Source organism: Haliotis rubra, unplaced genomic scaffold, assembly GCF_003918875.1.
Source record: "Haliotis rubra isolate DU_JTF1 unplaced genomic scaffold, ASM391887v1 Scf15, whole genome shotgun sequence".
Taxonomy (NCBI): domain Eukaryota; kingdom Metazoa; phylum Mollusca; class Gastropoda; order Lepetellida; family Haliotidae; genus Haliotis; species Haliotis rubra.
In genome coordinates, this window is record NW_025765447.1 from 686,776 (window position 1) to 706,163 (window position 19,388).

A 19,388-nucleotide genomic window follows, 5' to 3' on the forward strand; every position below is an offset into this window, starting at 1 on the left:
AATGTTCAGCTTGGCCGGGGTACGTTGTATTGTCAGAGGAAACTTGGAGCATAAACCCCACCACTTCACTTGGCGCCACTTGTACGAATCTGGAGGGGGGTAATCGCGCGTTCGACTTTCGGGGGAAACCCTGCCAATCACCCCCAGCGTCAAGTACTTGAACCACGTGCATAAAACGAGATGTGGTACTGCATGAGATTGGCACTTCTCGAGATTTCTCGGAGGACCTCGCCAGAGTGACACTTACCTCCTTCCTGTTCCAGTCTTCATTCACAACTGGCTCACCATGAGATTACATAGTATTTCGCTGTGAGAGTCTCACACGTACTGTGCACGTGTACAACGGCAGTCGCGCTCGATGCCAGTTCACTAAATGTGGGAGTGAGCGAGTCATGGTTCTGTTGTTTACTGTTTAACGTCTCTCACAGTAATATTCCTGCCGTATGGAAGCGATCTGGACTAGACACTACAGTCATCAATATCATTAGCATCGAGCTACGCAATTGGTGTGGGTGAGTGAGTGAGTGAGTATGGTTTTACGCCGCTTATAGCAATATTGCAGCAATATCACTGCGGGGAACACCAGAAACGGTCTTCACATATTGTACCCATGTGGGGAATAGAAGCCGGACCTTCGGCGTGACGAGCCAACGCTTTAACCACTAGGCTATCCCACCCGACCCTCTATGCAATTGGGTTACGATGACATATGTCAACCAAGTAAACGAGCCTTTCTACCTTATCCCGTTTGTCGCCTCTTACAGTTCTAACCTTCGGGGTTATATACTACCGGTGGGACAGAACTTGCTAACACATTTTGCTATCACCTGGTCATTACTGATTTTCAGTGGTCCATTAATATTATTTTCACCGCTCTATCGCCCTCTGGGATTAATGAATGGAATCTGTCGGTAAATAATCGAGACAGTTTAGTCTCCGGCTTTGAGGGGCCAATTTCTGGTGCCCCGCCTTGCTATTGCTGGAATATTGCTAAAAACTGCGTAATACATAACTCACTCACTCAGTCTGGCGTTGACGTTTTATATTAACGTGGGTTAATCCGGACGATTACATTGGAATAGTTTTGATTAACGAGGTTCGCTATGCGCGACATTTTCTGTATCTATGCAGCTATATCTGACCAATCAGCGTCTCCGCCGGCCCCCTGCCTACATACAGAGGAACCAAGGATGTAATTGGCAACATTTCGCCCCTGACGTAGAACTACAGAGAGATCTGCAAGGTCACTGGTTCCTGCAGCACAGTGAGGGCGGGGACCCTTTCTGTTGTCGACGAGATAAGTATCGTTATTGTGAAGGGTTTGTTTTGAATTGATGTTGCTCAGTTGGGTAGTTCAACACCATATTTGATGATGAATAGATCACAATCTAGCTTTAGCATGTCATCAGTGTCTCTGTACAAACAAATCACGTACACGTTCATAAGAGAATGTGTCATGGTTAAAGATATTAAGTTAAAGCTTTAAAATAGTCTTTATTACCTTTAATAAAATAATCGATGAATAAAATGTACGTTTTGCATCCGTTTCAATTTCCCCACCCGACTACAGATAAGATTCCCACGAAATGACACACTCCAATCTCCACTGACTTTGACACGCTCCTCCCCAATCTCCACGGACTTCAACACACTCCTCCCCAATCTCCACTGACTTTGACACCCTCCTCCCCAATCTCCACTGACTTTGACACACTCCTCACCAATCTCCACGGACTTTGACACACTCCTCACCAATCTTCGTTGAGTTTGACACTCTCCTCACCAATCTCCACGGACTTTGACACACTCCTCCCCAATCTCCGTGGACTTTGACACCCTCCTCGCCAATCTCCACAGACGTTGGCACACTCCTCACCAATCTCCACAGACTTTGACACACTCCTCACCAATCTTCGTTGAGTTTGACACTCTCCTCACCAATCTCCACGGACTTTGACACACTCCTCCCCAATCTCCGTGGACTTTGACACACTCCTCGCCAATCTCCACGGACTTTGACACACTCCTCACCAATCTCCACGGACTTTGACACACTCCTCCTCACCAATCTCACCAATCTTGAGCACTTTGACACTCCAAACTTTGACTCACCAAATCTCCTTGTTACCTCTTGATGGGTATGCCCCCAATCCCGTGGGTTGTGAATCCTCACTTATTATCTTTATTGGTTTGCCAGATCCTCCCCCCTGCCTACCACTTCAACACACACGTTGAGCTACTGCTAACAGCGGATTCAAACCCAGCTCGATCACAGACTACCACAATGGACTGAAACTGTTCGCTATATTAATACAAGCACGTATTTTATGTACATGTGCCGTGCTACGTACCAGAGATAGGGCACCAAACACGATTCACATTTCATAGTTTTACGTATATGGTACCTACTGTAAGAACAAACCCGTGAAGGTCCGGGTTAGAATTGATCTTCAGTAACCGAAGCTTGTCGTAAGAGGCGACCAATGGGATCAGGTGGTCAGGCTCGCTGATTTGGTTGACACATGTCATCGTATCCCAATTGCGTAGATCGATGCTCATGCTGTTGATCAATGGATTGTGTGGTCCAGACACAATTATTTACAGACCACCACTATATAGGAATACTGCTGAGTGCGGCGTAAAACAACAAACCAACCAATCAACCAACTGTAAGAATCATAAAGCATATAAAAGGTGTCTATGAACTATCGTATCATTAAAGAAATATTACGTATGAAGTATAAGTCATGATCCATGGCCTCTCAACCTAATGACAGTTTGTCTGCAGTGATGTTGGACACGAAGCCGGTTGCACTGGTTGGACGCACGTTACACTCAACCCGGTACAGGCTGCAGGCGCACACGGTCGCCCGTTTGGTAACTGTTTAAGCTTAGATGTTTCACCACACTGAACAAAAAACAGGACCTAACAAAAACCGGAGCACATATGTTTGCAAGATCAAAAGGCTTAGACCTTAATTAAATCCAGTCCTTTTATTTAAAACGCTCAAGAGCGTTTGTACGACGTTTAACAGCATAATTAGTTTTTTCAAAAGACGTTTTGTTATAATTCAGCAAACACACAAACCGGTACCTTTGAAGAGCCTTTTCAAAGAATGTCTATAGTTATGGGAGCAAACACTAACATTAATTAATAGCCTGATTCATCTAATATTCTCAGATGTCCGTTGGGTATTTTGGTTGCTTAACGCCGCACTTAACAATATTCAAGACACATGGCGGCGGTCCGTAAATAATCGAGTCTGAACCAGACAATCCAGTGATCAACAGCCTGAGCATCGGTCTACGCAGTTGTTCTCAGATGTTATGATTAACGTACACAACCAGCAGCGCAAAAGAATGTACAACGTGGAAACGGGGAGGTTTCTATGGATATACAACTTCTTTATTATTTACATGAGCGACATTGCGGTGTAGCTCTACTAACACAGAAACGTCGTTCATATTAACAAAGAAGTTATGTGTCCATAGAACTCTCCCCGTTGTTCATCACACCAACTTCAAACCAAATCAAAAGAAAGTATTTACTCGAAAACTGGTTTTGAACAAAATTTTACAATAATTATCTTAACATTACTAACCTGGTGGCCGAACCACTGCAAATATATATTTTCTGGAAACAACTTTGGATACCGTATTACATACCTAACCATCAAGAGACAAAATCTTTTTTCAGCAATTTAAGCCACTATCATACATGGGTGGGGCGGTGGGGTAGCCTAATGGTTAAAGCGTTGGCTCGTCACGCCGAAGACCCGGGTTCGAATCCACACATGGGCACAATGTGTGAAGCCCATTTCTGGTGTCCCCCGCCGTGATGTTGCGGGAATATTCCTAAAAGCGGCGTAAAACTAAACTCAGTCAGACAGTCATACATGGGTACATTTTACTCAGCCGTTTATGCATTCCGTTTTCATAAGTAAGGTTACACGACACATCAAGTTATCTTAGTTAGCAGTTTTGAAAACTCCAAGAAGCAAAGGTTGGTAATATGTAAGTCAAATGTATATATCATCGGAATGTACACCTTTAACACCATATTAATTACATATTTCGCATATATAACTTATCAGGTGTGGCTCGGCTCTTGTCATTCGGCTCCCCTCATTGAACTTGAGACACTGGGACTATCAGGTGTCCGGCTTTGTGGCGAGTGATCTACATCAGTATTGTCTTGCTGGACGGGTGATTAGTAGTATAATGTAACATCGGAATTTGGTCGTGACGTAATGAGCCATGACGCGGGTGATCTTAAGGGATATTAATTTCAATATTCTGTCTCAGATATATTCATCGTGCACAAACAACGGGACCGTGTACATCATAGTCATAACTAAAAGCTAAGCAGATTGTCAATCATCAAAATTTTCATTATTGTATTTGTGAAAATGTACAATATTAATTCAATGACGCTAGATCGCTAGGTTGGTTTGGTTGGTTTTATGTTCAACGCTGCAATATTCCAACTATATCGCAGCGATCTGTAAATAATCCAGTCTAGACCAGACAATCCAGTGATCAACAGAATGAGCATCGATCTACACAATTGTGATACGATGACATGTGTCATCCAAGTCAGCGAGCCTGACCACCCGATCCCGTTAGTCGCTTTTTACGACACGTTTGGGTTGCTGAAGATCAATTCTAACCCGGATCTTCACAGGTCCAGATCGCTAGGAAACAGAACGAAAATATGTCAGTTGAAAATACATTATTTGGTAGCGTCTCCAGATCCAGTTAAGTTTAGTTATGGAAATAATTGCGTTGTATTTTGCAGTTGATTCACAAGGACCAGTATAGTAGTAACTGTTACAGTACTTATCAAAGAAAAGTCATCTTGTCATGAGTTTGTCCGTCGTTCATTCCCGACCAGTAACACCATGAATATTCAATGCCATTTAGAATAAGTGAGTGAGTGAGTTTAGTTTTACGCTGCTTTTAGCAATATTCCGGAAATATCACGGCGGGGGACACCAGGAATGGGCTTCACACATTGTACCCATGTGGTGAATCGAACCCGGGTCTTCGGCGTGACGAGCGATCACACACACACACACACACACACAAAACTCCCCCATCCCGCCCGCCATTTAGATTGTAGTCAGATGTAACATATGGCTGTCTTATCGTGTATATTCCTTTATTCAACAACCCTGAACATCTGCTACTGACCTTCTGCTTAAATCCTTGATAGATAATCTAATTAGTCTTATGTTCATGATTAATAAACCGATGATGATGATGACTTCCACGACGACGATGATGATGACTTCGACGACGACGACGACGACGACGATGGTGATGATGACTACGACGATGGTGATGCTGATGACGATGACGACGAAGATGACGACAGTATGGATACTGCTTCTGCTGTTGATGATTATTCTATTGCTGCGGTTGCTGATGATATCATCATAGTCATCATTATCGCAGTAACAACTAAAACGAAGATGGTACCTTGATCTCAGGCCCCAGTTGCAAGAGAGATACATGGGCGGATCCAGGAATTTTGAAGGTGTGTGTGTGTGTGTGTGTGTGTGTGTGTGTGTGTGTGTGTGTGTGTGTGTGTGTGTGTGTGTGTGTGTGTGTGAGTGTGTGTGAGTGTGAGTGTGTGTGTGAGTGAGTGAGTGAACCCCCATTGGCTCCGCCAACGCAAAAAAAAAAATCTTCAATGTTGTCTTAAGTCATTTTTAAAAAGGGGTGGGGGTGGTGGGTTCGAACCCCCTGAACCCCCCCTCTGGATCCGCCAATGGACTATGACTAAAATGTCGAAATTTAATCTGTCCCGATTTAATGGTGTACTTGTAAGATTGTCTTAGATAGGCGCCGTGAGTCCTTGTTATTCACAAGATGTGCGTTCCGGGATTGGTGTACAGATTGTGCGTGAACGAACCCCGGTGTACTGGGAGAGGAGCGACATCAACGTGGCCCCACTCCACCGCGCTAATCGGCCGCTATCTCCAGTATCTGCTGATAGGACATGTGCCCACTACAATGGTCTCTGATTAAGTATATGAATACCACTTATACATTTGATGCCGATTTGGTTTCTTTAGCCACAATAGATGAGTTTCCATTGTCGGACTGTTCGTGGTGTGCATATATACTGAGAGAAACAAATAAGGGAACACGGGAAAATTCAAGCGTTCCTTTAATATTTTCCAGTTTTCATCACCAGCTTTGAATAGCACTGTGGGACGATATCTGAAAATAAATAAAGGAGCATGCCAAGAAGTGGTGTTCCCTTATTTGTTTCCCTCAGTATATGAATGCTTTATGAAGACCAGTGTCAGTTGTGGCGATATAACGAGGTTTATATTTTCACGATGTCGATAAATCAAGACGCGTTTTAAGACCATGGTTGAAACCAAAAACTGCTTCATGACAATTGCTGTAAGACGCGTTATGAAAAATTGCAATTTACGTATGAATCCGGGTTGAACATTGTGGTTTACAGTTCCCTTAATTTTGTCCGGTGTTTATTACCACACCCAGCAGTTTTACAGTATCTAGTCAAGTCTGCACCAAATAACCTAGTGATTGACATCATGAGCATTAAGACCCAATTGTCACCCAGAACGTTACGGCACAATCACTCGATTATCAACAGACAACCGTCACATGACCAGTATATCGCTGAGTGTGACTAACGAAGTCTGGTTGTCAGGCTCGCTGACTTTGTTAATGATGTACGACACCGAATAAGAAGTGCGTTGGTGGGTGTTCTTGATGTCAGACACTAATTCTGTCAAGACTAGATTATTTACATGCAGAATGTATACAACCAGATTAATACTGAGTTCGACGTTACCCACCTCCCCCTTCACCGCCACTAATAAATAAATAAAGAAAGAAAGAAAGAAAGAAATAATAAAATTCACATATAAATAAATGTGTATATAAACGTATAAGTCAATGAATAAATAAATGAATGAGAGAATGAGTGAGTTAGAGAGTGAGTGAGTGAGTGAATGAATGACTAAATAAATAAAAATCAACAAATGAGGAAAACATACAATATTAAATGTATTTACTATATAAAGCGACAGTTGAAGAAAGTGGATCAAGATCCGCTTTGTGTATTTTGATTTCGTGCACTGAATGGTTTCAAGGTGTCTACAAGTTCGCTTCATCACTTGTATTTTGCAATATCCAGTCTGTGTGTACGTGCGCTAGTTATCATTGGGATGGTGGATGACCTCACGATCTCGGTGCGGGAACTTCCACGTCTGAACACCTCCGTGGTAGGGACATCTACAGCTATCGATACTTCTTCATTGATAACACGAAAGTTACCACATCACCGACATACAAAGGAATTTTACCTGGCCTCGTTCAGAAAACCAAGGTTTGCTCTTTGGGCACTAGATTCGGAAAGCGAAAGGCCATTGCTTGATAAAGTAAAGTGTAGTATTTCAATATTTCACTTTTTCGATTTAATCAAAAGAAATTAATGCAAAATGTTTTTAAACGACGTTATTCACTCACTAAAACAGATGAACAATTATTTTCATGAGTATGTTCGAATTAAGAATCGACCAAGTTAGCAATATTTCATCTTTAACACGGCGCCCTGTATAATCGCGTTTTGATCACATGGGAGATTTCGTGATCAAAGATTAACATACAAGAACAGTCTGAGACGGAGATAATTATTCAAAACAACTAAACGGATTGTAGATTTGAATTTGTTTGAAAACTTGGACAACCATGTCTTATCTAATAACCTACCTGGGATATAAAAGGTATCTCTTGATGTTCTACCACTGAATAGAATTTGTTTCGACTGCGCGGGTTAAAACAACTGCCATTATGCAATGTGGATAAATGGTAATCAAACTGGATTCAAGAAAGAACTGGATTAAAGTGGATCAAAACGTACATTAAACTAGACTAAAATGAATCGTTATATATATCAAACTAGATCAAAGTGGATCAAAATGTAAATCAAACTAGATCAAAATGTAAATCAAACTAGATCAAAGTGGATCAAAATGTATATAAACGTATTCAGAATGAATTTCAACTGAATCAAATTGACCATCAAACTGGATCAAAGTGCAAATCAATCAATGTGGGTTAAAGTGTAGTCAAAGTGGTGCGTATGCAGACAATGTTGTAGGCACAGTGGAAGGACAGGTATAGTGGCTGGTTATCAATACACGCCGTGACAGCATGTCCATGACAAGGAAAGTCTGATACTGACTACAATACTCTGTCGTATAAATACACATGTAGACCTAGAGAACCGATAACACGATATTCAGGGTGGGGTGCAAGGAGGAGGTCCCAGGATTTTGTTATGGAGTTGAATGTTGTTTTGCACCGCAGACACGCTACTGTATATCTGATGCCTCGAGGGCTAATAAATATTCGCGGTTTGGCTGTAGTGTCTGGTGGTCCAGTGAATGGAGCGTCTATCTGGAAAGTCGAGGGTTCGATTCCCGGATCGCGACCTTCCAAAGACGCTAAAGGGTAGTTCTGGCTCAGTATTGAGAACATAGAACAAGGCCTGGTCACCAAGGAGGGGAGTATGCTTATAAATTCTCTCGCTATCTATCTATCTCTCGCTCATATTTGTCTCAGTCTCTCTCTCTCTTCCTCTCTCAATCTCTCTCATTCACTCTCTCTCTTCTCTCTCACAATCTCTCTCTCATTCTCTCTCTCTCATTCTCTCTCTCTTTTTCTCTCTCTCTCTTTCTCTCTCAATCTCTCTCTCCTCACACTCTCTCTGATCTCACTCTCTCTTTCTTTCTCTTTCGCTCTCTCTCTTTCTCCTATTCTCTCTCTCAATCTCTCTCTTCTTCTTTTTTTCTCTCTCTCTTTCTCGCTCTCTATCTGTGTCGCTATATAAGTACACTAATCTTGAAGCCCATTGACGTTATCTCGCACCACGAAGCACCCGCTGCACAACGTGGTCAGTTCTTCACCGTCCTGCCAGCATGCATGTTTTAATTACGGCATGCCTCCTCATTACGACCAACAGTACTGTCTATGATACCATCAAGCGTATCGACCAGTTGTCACTAATAGGTTTGATAATGTTCTGGGTCATATTTCAAAACATCCATGCGTGTCCAGGTCACGTTACAGACAAACCAGGCGAACCGAGATAGTCCACATCAACAAACATTCACACGTGGACCGTCATAGACCAACACCATGTCTCTGAAATAAACGTACATACATACATACATACATACATACATACATACATACATACATACATACATACATACATACATACATACATACATACATACATACATACATACATACATACATACATACATACATACATACATACATACATACATACATACATACATACATACATACATACATACATACATACATACATACATACATACATACATACATACATACATACATACATACATACATACAGCCTAATGGTTAAAGCGTTGGCTCGTCACGCCGAAGACCCGGGTTCGAATCCCCACATGGGCCCAATGTGTGAAGCCCATTTCTGGTGTGCCCCGCCGTGATTTTGCTGGAATATTGCTAAAAGCTGCGTAAAACCAAACTCAGTCAGTCAGTCAGTCAGACATACATACATACATACATACATACATACATACATACATACATACATACATACATACATACATACATACATACATACATACATACATACATACATACATACATACATACATACATACATACATAAAATCCGAGATACTTTTTTCATTTTCTGAAACTGCAGCAGTCTATACTCACATGGGTGGTATTGAAAATACAGCACACTACTGAAACGAACTCAAGGGACCACGCATTTTAATTCGTAGTAACCGTAGTTCGTTACGTGCACCTTGACTGAAATAGACAGCTGAAATTGCAGAGTGATCTCGACGAAATACAGTTAAGTCCTGTTGTAACAAACCCAAAGGGACTACAAATGTTAATTCGTTATAACCGTACTTCGTTTTATGCACTTTAACTTACATATACACCAAGTGTTCTTTATAAATGTAGTTTATTGCATTTGTTTCTGGAGCTGTAGGGTGGTAGGGTAGTCTAGTGGTTAAAGCGTTCGCTCGTCACGCCGAAGACCCGGGTTCCATTCCCCACATGGGTACATTGTGTGAAGCCCATTTCTGGTGTCCCCCTCCATGATATTGCTGGAATATTGCTAAAAGCGGCGTAAAACTCACTCACTCACCCTCGAGCTGTAGCGCGGAGACTTTAGCAGCAAAATTCTTTTAAATTTTCCAATTAAAAATTATTCATGGAAGGTTAATATTAATCATGAGTGAGTGAGTAAGGTACAACGCAGTTTTTAGCAATATTCCAGCAATACCACGGCGTGTGCGGGTCGTCAGCGTAACGAGCAAAAGCTTTAACCACTTGGCCACACAACCGCGAACCTACTCGTTCGAACCGAATTTTCGGCGTGACGAGCAAAAGCTATAACAAACAAGCTACCCCATGGTGATAAAAGATGTAAGTACACTTGCAGCATATGTGGCTGTTACCGAACATGTCTTTGTATGAACTTGCTGAGGTCAAATGGGTTTGTCGAAGGTTGTCCGCCTGCGAGATCACCGAGTCGACCTGACACACAAAACATTAATCTCATAGGGTGGTGTTCGGGAGACATAACTTCCTGCATTTTAAAGCATGTCAATTAAATCTAGGCAGTTCAGTGATATTTTTGTAACAGTATTTTTATACCCCCTTGGAAAAAAACAACAATGTTTAGGTTTTCCACCCAGTGGGAAACCGCGTGGTTGTCTAATAGTTCAAAACTGTATACAAATGTACCTTAGGTTTTACTGCCATTATAGGATTTACTGCAGGGTAATAGGCTATACGACAAGACAATATGTTATCTTTACAATATGCTCTTATTAGGAAATAATACCGAATGACAATAAGTAATGGTGCAAGACAATAGGGGATGCTGTAAGACAATAGGGTATGCTACAAGGCAAAATGACATGCTGCAAAACAATAGGGTATTGTGTTAGACAATAGATTATACTGCAAGACACAAGGGTGTGATACAAGACAATAGGGTATGCTTCAAGACAATAGGATATGCTATAAGATAACAGGGCATGCTGCAAGACGATAGGGTATGGTGTAAGGCAAAAGGGTATGCTACAAGACAATAGGTTATGCTGCAAAAAGATAGGCTAATGCTTTAGACAATAGATTATACAGCAAGACAAAAGGGTGTGTTACAAGACAATATGGTATGCTTCAAGACAATATCGTATGATGCAAGGCAAAAGGGTATGTTACAAGACAATACATTATACTGCAAGACATTGCTGCAAGAATCGGGTGTAGTGGTTTCGAAAGCTTAAACGACAAGACAACACTACACAGGAGGAGGGAGGGGGGATTGTCTTTTTCACTTCTGATGTTGTGTTTTAAATTCTGTTTTCAGAGAAGGTCACTTAGTTTTGAGTCATTTGAGGCTATCTGTATTCGTCTCCTGTCTCACATTTTATTGTATAGATCAATGTCGAGTGTCAGGAAAGCATTGCCTAAATTCCACATGTGCCGCTAATTACCGGACGCCTTGTCTACGACTGTACATTGACACCGGACCGTGCATCACCGCCCTCAAATATGTCCCACAGTCCTTGAACCATATTGTTTGGCCCTAAATGAAGCAAGTCTGTGTTTTGCTCGGGTTCTGAATCTCCAATCTCACCGGGGCTCCTTTTTCAATTGAAACTGAGTTATTTGTTTCTCTGAGTTACATATTTTCAGCAACCAAGCGTGAGTCTACACCTACCTCCATAAATACAACTGAGGCGATATAAACAATTCCACCACTACATATCGTTCGTTTCCTTTACAAACCCTATAGGAATCTACTCATATACACTGCTAGGTTGGCATTCTAAAAGTTGGAGTGGAAATAAAAGCGTACAAGTTTACGGATAACAAAAAGCAATAAAATGGAAAATGGTATAGTTGTATGTCGTCTTATTTTAAAATAAATTATTCTTGTTTAATTAGATACTGTGAACTATTCATAATCAGCAATGATAAAAGGTGATGTCAGAAATATTGGATTTTAACCCTCTACGAAGTGTTAATCCTATGGAATGCAATATCTTACTTATATGTATCAGTTTTAGCTAATGGCTAAATATATCTTAAGTGCTCAGCATTACCTACTTTCTGAATGCATCTTGTGTTAAATAGTAAACATCGGTGTCATATAGCTGAACCCATTGTCATATCTGATTACGCCAATAATAACAGACGTTCACAGTGGGGCCGCGTGGAGGAAGAACGTGGCCTTGTGACGTCACAGTCATATGCTCTTGCCGTATTCAATGGTTTGAACTTAGCTTCATGTTGGTAACACATCTTGTGAAATGCTGGCACTCGTCCATACTACTCTACTGGTTGATTAGCAAGGTCGACAAAAACATGTTTCGACTTGTGTAGAACTCGTGAGGCATACTGTCGGATGTAAAGCAACTCTAGATCTGTGACGGGACTGGGATGTGATACAGGGATGGACAATCGCTTGTCAATCAGGCCGAACTGATAACAGCTGGACCACTTGGCACTAGGCCATATCAGCTTTGCTGTGAGCAAAATTAAAGTCTGAATGAATCGGGACGGTTGGGTAGTGTTGTGATTAGGTGTTCGCTTGTCTAGCTGAAAATCCGGGTTCGATTTTTCATATGAGTATAGCATCCAGAGCGATGTTAAACCACCCGTAGTGATACGACTCGAATACTGAGGCGGGGTGAGATGAGGTGAGGTGAGGTGAAATGGATCAGGGTGAGGTTAGGTGAGGTGAGGTGAAATGGGTCAGGGTGAGGTGAGGTGAAATGGGTCAGGGTGAGGTGAGGTGAGGTGAAATGGGTTAGGGTGGGGTGAGGTGAAATGGGTCAGGTGAGGTGAGGTGAGGTGAAATGGGTTAGGGTTGGGTGAGGTGAAATGGGTCAGGGTGGGGTGAGGTGAAATGGGTCAGGGTGAGGTGAGGTGAGGTGAAATGAAATGGGTCAGGGTGGGGTGAGGTGAAATGGGTCGGGGTGAGTTGAGATGAGGTGAAATGGGTCAGGGTGGGGTGAGGTGAAATGGGTCAGGGTGAGGTGAGGTGAGGTGAAATGGGTCAGGGTGAGGTGAGGTGAGGTGAAATGGGTCAGGGTGAGGTGAGGTGAGGTGAAATGAGTCGGGGTGAGGTGGTGAGGTGAAATGGTCAGGGTGAGGTGAGGTGAAATGGGTCAGGGTGAGGTGAGGTGAGGTGAAATGGGTTAGGGTGGGCTGAGGTGAAATGGGTCAGGTGAGGTGAGGTGAGGTGAAATGGGTTAGGGTGGGGTGAGGTGAAATGGGTCAGGTGGGGTGAGGTGAAATGGGTCAGGGTGAGGTGAGATGAAATGGGTCAGGGCGAGGTGAGGTGAGGTGAAATGAAATGGGTCAGGGTGGGGTGAGGTGAAATGGGTCAGGGTGAGGTGAGGTGAGGTGAAATGGGTCAGGGTGAGGTGTGATGAGGTGAAATGGGTCAGGGTGGGGTGAGGTGAAATGGGTCAAGGTGAGGTGAGGTGAGGTGAAATGGGTCAGGGTGAGGTGAGGTGAGGTGAAATGGGTCAGAGTGAGGTGAGGTGAGGTGAAATGAGTCGGGGTGAGGTGAGGTGAAATGGTCAGGGTGAGGTGAAATGGGTCAAGGTGAGGTGAGGTGAAATGGGTCAAGATGAGGTGAAATGGGTGAGGTGAGGTGAAATGGGTCAGGGTGAGGTGAGGTGAAATGGGTCAAGGTGAGGTGAAATGGGTGAGGTGAGGTGAAATGGGTCAACAAACACTGTGAATATTCTGGGTGAAACTTTGATTCGCAGTCACTGAATCCTGGCACGCCTGTGGGCGACGCCACTCCGCACAACGAATTACAACGTTATTGCTCTTTTTACCAAACATTCTTACCAGGGACGAAATGAATCATTAAACGAGAGATATTCATATGGACCTTTTTCGAAGAAAGGTGACGCAAAAAGATAAAAACCTAACCTTGTCAGACCTAACTTTCGATAAAATAGGTGATATACGTTTTACATAATATGCAGTCAATTTACCGAACCAGCGATGTGCATAAATCATAAGAACACTAAACTGTCATTCGAGTTGATCTGAACCTTGGTAATCCGGATACCCCGACTTTCGGACGAGTACTGCAAGATTATAATGAGTGAGTGAGTTTAGTTTAGTTTCTTAATATCACATCGGGGGACACCAGAAATGGGATTCACATGTACTCATGTGGGGAATCGAGCCCGGGTCTTCGGCGTGGCGAGCCAACGCTTTAACCACTAGGCTACCCCACTGACCCGATTTATTATGAAAGCGGTGTTTAATAGCTTAACCCTGAGTAACTTTGAAATTCTATAATCCCGAAGTTTTCACTGATGAAAATATGTCCGCATTACTGGGTATCCGTTATGTACAGGGTGGTAAGTGTCATTGAATTAGTAAATACAGTTAGTGTGTTAAAGACAGACGTATCAAGCTGGGGTGTACGTGAGGCACATGTGCTAATAAAATGTGTGCCAAAGATAAAGTCGTTGTAGTGATAAACTGATTACATAATTTCATTATTCTTATCAGTTATTGTTTTGCTGATCAAAGTCTCAAAGGTGAGTCAATTTTTTGTACAAAAAGGTCACAACATTTCAAGCATTTCAACCACGAAAGGGCACCATGTCGATTTTAATGTGAAAAATAGAACAATCTACCAACTAAATAAATTTGAATTTAAATGACAATTAGACATTATGTCAAATATGGCTAGAGAACAAAGATGTTTCTTGATGTTTAGATGTTTCTTAAATGATGAGTACAGAAATTCACAAGTGAACGTACTTTATTAATTACCTTTCAATTAATGTTTACTTGATATTTACAAACAATAAAAAATGACCTTGATAAGTGCAAATTTGATGTTTGAGTTGAATAATGAGACTGAAGTTTCACGTCTTATCATGAGCGTGGCGTTATCAGACGACTGCAGCGTCGGGACCCTCGCCAGGACGCACTATCAGTTCCACTGAGTGATGTGTCGTGATCACACTTATGTTTTGATGAACTGGAAGATACGCTCAGATCTGAGTATGCATCCGCTGATTACGAGTTCGAATAACAGATTCACCCAGATTATGGTTTGCTGGCTCCAGACACTTTCTCATAATTAAGAAATACATTTTATTTCCTCGAACAGCGTGACTTGGCGTTTCAAGTGCTATAAAGGCACAGTGAGATATCGCTGAAATACTGGTCAAAGTGCCGTTGACTTATCCGTGTAATCATCTTGATGTCGAGGTTCGTATTTCACTTTTGTCAAACATGGCAAGTTAATTTTAGTATCGAATGTGTACCTTTATACATACACATACACGCTATTTGATATCTAACAATACCGTTACGATATCAGTTAGCTGTTTGTTCGCTCAAGTTTATGCTAAACTGTCAAGTATAAATTCGCCGAGAAGTGCATTTTCCAATGTATTATTATTGCATTGTACATACACAAAGCACGGTCAGTTTTTTTAAAACTAGTAATTTGGATTATTATTAAAATAGTAAATGTTACTCGCTCGGATTCCAAAGTTAATAATTAAAACTATTCCACGTTTAAGAATATTTAAATAGTGACAGGTATATAGAGGTCCAAGCCACTTGACTGAAATTCCTGCACTAAGGATTTTTTTTCAGTCAAAAGTATCTCGAAATCGAAGTGTTTATCAAAATGCTAAGGTTTACTTTAGGCTTTCTGTTACATTTTTCCAAATTGGGACATGTATGTTAGTTTAAACGACAGCCATCACAAATATATCACAGCAACGTCAGTGACATAGATGAAGATCGATGGTCGCTATCACAGACACCTATATACAGGTACATGGGCATATCAGTCGCTGATGTATATTTCCATTCATCCACGCCATTCATATATACCCAGCGTCATAATTAAAGGGTCACCTTGCTATGAGGGGCGTCAAACATGAACGACGCTAACACGCGACGATTTACCTGTTTTTTGCATGGTGGATGTTTGGCGCCGCACTCGGCAATATTCCAGCTATAGTATATGGCGGCGGTCTGTAAATAACCGAGTCTGAACCAGACAATCCGGTGATCAACAGCATGAGCATCGATCTACGCAAGCAGGATACGCAATTGGGAGCCTGACCACCCGATCCCGTTAGTCACCTCTTACGAACAGCATGGGTTACTGAAGGTCAATTCTAACCTGGATCTTCACGGGTCCTCACTGAAGGTACACAATGCACACACAAGGTACACCAATGTGTCAACCAAGTCACCGAATCTCTGGCCACATGATCCCGTTAGTCGCCTCTTGCGGCAAGCATGGGTTGCTGGAGACCATTTCTAAGATCTTCACGGGTTTTCGATGGGCCTGAGTAAGTTGACAATGTGATTAACAGTTGAAGAACATGTGTTTATACCAATGTCAAACTGACATTTTATGAAAGTTGAAATAGGGAAAAACGACCGCGAAAATCAATGAAAAGTGATGCGCTCTATTTGTGGATAAGTTGAAGCTGGTGGATAAAACTAACCAAAACACACGTAGCCTGAACGTAGCCTGCCTCACAGTCCCTGAACCACATTATTTTCCCTACAGCCTAGCCATCCCTGCAGTGCTAAAGCCTTAAATGAAGCAAGTCTAGATTTCTTCAGGTTCAGGATCTTCTGAATCTCTGGTCTCCCTGGAGCTCTTTTTCAATCTGTTACAATCAAAATTATATATGTATATTCAGAGACTTAGCTTTTGCCTAACCTGAACGCGACCAGCGGTTTAACACATTCATGAGCAATACGTGTTGCATGCCAGCTAACACTCAATGTGGATGTATAAACATTTACTAGTATTCCATATGCAACTGAACGTTGAAAATGTGACCAGATCTCTTATAAACTGCGTGACCCTTCAGTAATGACAGGGAGTATCGATACAAGTGATCAAGTCAGAACACATTGCAAGGGATGTAACTGTAACTACTCTCGCCGTTCTCAGTGGGACATTCGGCCGGGATGGGTCTGTTATCATCATAACATGATATATCGAACAGGGTTGCGCGGGGGTGGGTGGTGTTTGTGGGGGTGGATTGAATGTGGGTGTGGTTTCATATAGTCTAAAGACCACCCCAACCTCCAACAACACCCAGTATAATCAATCACCACCTCCTTAGCACTCGCCAACTCCACACAGTTGCTATGGAAATCGAAGACTCAGAATATGTCTGTCCCGATACTTCCATCACATTTCTTGGGATAGAATGTGGTATCTTTTGACGATGACATCTATTAAGTTATGAAGTTCTGTCCACCCTCGAGTCATACCGTTGAGTGGGTGAGTGAGTGAGTGAATGAGTGAGATTTACCCCCAGTTTGAACATTATTTCATGCATTTGTATCAAGTCCCGCCAGCGTGATAAGTGGAAATCTCGAAGGGATGCGGAACATAGACACTTACTGCTTTAATGAGGCACAGACAAACCTGAATACAAGATTCGAACCCACGGTAATACGTTTCTTTAAAACCCTGAGCGATACAGCTTGGTTTGCGTGTGTATAGATGAGTCAGAATTTATGCCACTTTTAGCAATCATTCATCAATATCCAGAAGGGGGACAATAGATATGGTCTTCACACATTGTACCATAAGTGGGGAATCGAACCCGGGTCTTCGGCGTAATGAGCAACAGCCTTTATCACCTGGCCACCCTTCTGCAAGTCATACCGGTTACGGTACTCTTCATGAACATTTTGGGGCGGTGGGGTAGCCTAGTGGTTAAATCGCTTGCTCGTCACGCCGAAGACATGGGTTTGCTTCCCCACAGGGGCACAATGTGTGGAGCCCATTTCTGGTGTCCCCCGCCGTGATATTGCTGGAATATTGCTAAAAGCGGCGTAAAACCCGACTCACTCACTCACTCATGAACATTGTTTTTACACTGTAAAACATGTTAAAACTAATATTATTACAATACATATTATTTATATCAGATGTTTTATCTTTGTTACTTGGTAGCTGTAGTGTTTCGTCTTGTTTTGCTTGATTTTAGTTGTTTGTTTGTTTGTTTTATTTCGTTGACGGAGAGTATAAACAATACGTTTCGATTTCAAACTTGGGAATAGTGTGTGAAACACTTAGTTAAAACCCATGCCTTGTATGTTTCTGTTTTTCTATCTATGATATTGCTTGAGTAATCATGCCAAACACGATTAAATACTCATTCTCTTTACCCACTTTATATGTCTAGAGCAACAGGTGTGTCCTTGATACAATCTAACCAGCGTTAAACTAGTCCAGGCCCCACCCACTTTTGAATCATGCTGGATTCGCCCTGGCTATTATGCCTAACGAGGTCGAACACCCGGTATCTAAGATCTGAAATAATCAGATATAGTCCATTCACGAAAACACCGGAGGTCCGAGTGCTCTGAGCTGTTCAAGCTATTGATATTATTCAAAGAACCACAGCGCCTAAAGTGTATATTCTGATATTCAAATTTTAAAAAATCTGTAATAGCTTTAATCAACTGTTAGAACACTGAGAGTGGTTTTTCAGTCTTCCCTAAGCATTTCACAGGTGTGCCGACAAGCATACATTCCACCTTAGACTTATGGTAATAATTTCGATAGAATCAGATTACTGCATTCAAACTGAATCGAAAATGAGAGAATTAAAATGTGAGGAAAATCTAGACTTGCTTAATTTACATTAATTGCATTACAGAAGGGAATGCGAGCTCGAGGATGGGAAAAATATGGTTCATTGACTGGGAGACAGACTGATTCCGCACATTCACCACCTAGTATAATCTGGTTCCCGGCTGCTTTTGCGTGCGCCACCTTGGGATATGCGAGACGGGGCCCAGCTTACACCAGGTACAGCAGTGTGATGCGCGCTCGTCCTCCAGGACAAAAAGAAGATATATTACGAGCGCCTCTAACACTGGTGACCATACATATGTCTTGAACTGGCCTAGATTTAAGAACCGGGAAGTAATATAAGGAATCGCTGTTTCAACACATGTAAACTTACCATTTTCTTCGAACGTTGCCTTTAGACTGAATCATTTTACCATTCGCGGAACGCTTGTTTATGTTAAAAAGAGAATCAAGAAGACACCTGTGACAGAGTTACCTTCAGCGAGTCCAAACGCTGTGCAGAGTTGCGACCTTTGTGCACGCCAGGAGCCTATGGTTCTTGGTTCGAATCCCTGTTCTCCCCAATTGTGTTTCTTGGTTTGACGGCACCATGTCCGTTCTCAAGGGTTTCACCAAAGAGATACACATCTAAGGAGACCTGCACTTCGGGTCTTTCTCACACATCAAACTGACT